This window comes from Mastomys coucha, unplaced genomic scaffold (genome assembly GCF_008632895.1).
Source record: "Mastomys coucha isolate ucsf_1 unplaced genomic scaffold, UCSF_Mcou_1 pScaffold21, whole genome shotgun sequence".
In the NCBI taxonomy this organism is placed as follows: domain Eukaryota; kingdom Metazoa; phylum Chordata; class Mammalia; order Rodentia; family Muridae; genus Mastomys; species Mastomys coucha.
The window spans coordinates 51790356-51791770 of NW_022196904.1; positions in this window are offsets into that span (position 1 = coordinate 51790356).

Below are 1415 nucleotides of genomic sequence, written 5' to 3' on the forward strand. Positions count from 1 at the left end.
AAGCTCCCTTCTGTGATAACTCCAGCCTGTGTCAAGTTGACACACAAAACTAGCCAGTACAATACCTATAACTAATAATCCATAGCCACTTAATGTGATCTTTTTAAATATACACTCAACCCACTTATCACTCGATATGTGCTCAGATGCAGAAAGGTCTACAGGAGCATGAGTACCATGTGATGCTCATCTTGCCTCAAACATATAACTTTCCCTCTGCAACCAATTCATCAAATGTCAACTGCTACTCCAATTTACTTCCATCCCAACTTCGATGCTCTCTTGTAAAGTCATCCTCCAGTTTCAGCTGCAGAGTTTACCTACTTGACTGTAATTTTAGCAGTTTGACTGTGTTTGTGATGCTCCCCTATGAGCACCATATATGAAGCTAAAGGAAAGCAACACAGCAGACTCTCTCATATCCTCCATGACACAAATGAACTAACCTTCAGACAAAGTACAAACTTGCACCAAATATACTTTCCAATTATCTACAACTTTATTTCCATTGAGAAGCAATATTTTTTATTAAAAGGTTCAAAAATTTACCATGGTTGTCATTTTGTATTCTACAGGGCTTATTAATGTTAATGGTTGCAAATGTACTGTAGTTTGTAGTAATATATGCTCCCAAATAATAAGGATAGTATACAATCATTCAATTATTGCAAAAGAAAAGCAATTTTATTAGTAAAGATTATTTTACTCCATTTTACAATGTCATTCATGCTATTTTGTTCCTGATGTTTCAAGTCCTTTCTAATACAATCCCCACAGTGGTATGGCCCTCATTTTCTTCCATACTGTTTTGCTTGTTTGTTTGTTTTTTGTCTCATTTTGTTTTGTTTTGTTTTTTTTGTTCTTTTCACCCTATTTCCCACTTTTCCTTAATTTAGTATTGTTGTTTTTCTTTAATATATCACATTGTAGATTCCAAGAACTGATGAGAGCTAAGTGAGGCTCAGTTCTACAAGTATATAGTACTTAGATCTCTGGACTATCTACTTTCTGGTTCTTCTTCACTCAACCTGTGTGAGTTATGGGTTCTGACCCATGTAGTAAGTGTGCATTAATGGAAATGAGATATTATTTAGATAGCTAGTTCCAAAAGATTTGTGCTAATTTTTCCCTAAATAATTTGCATGCCAATCAACATTATACATCAAAGATTTTGATTTTGAGTTGGTACTTAAGTTTCTCTTTTCATACACTACAGATTACATTACCAACAAAATGCACTAATACATATGGATGAATGTTCTACTTGAGGCACCTGTTCAACATCACTGGTTTTACTGGATTGTGTGTTATCTTTAAAATGGCATTTTCTGAAGCTTCATCTTTGCAGGATATGGGAACAAATACAATAACCCATAACCAAATATTAAACAAAGAGTAAAAGAAGAAGAAGGAGG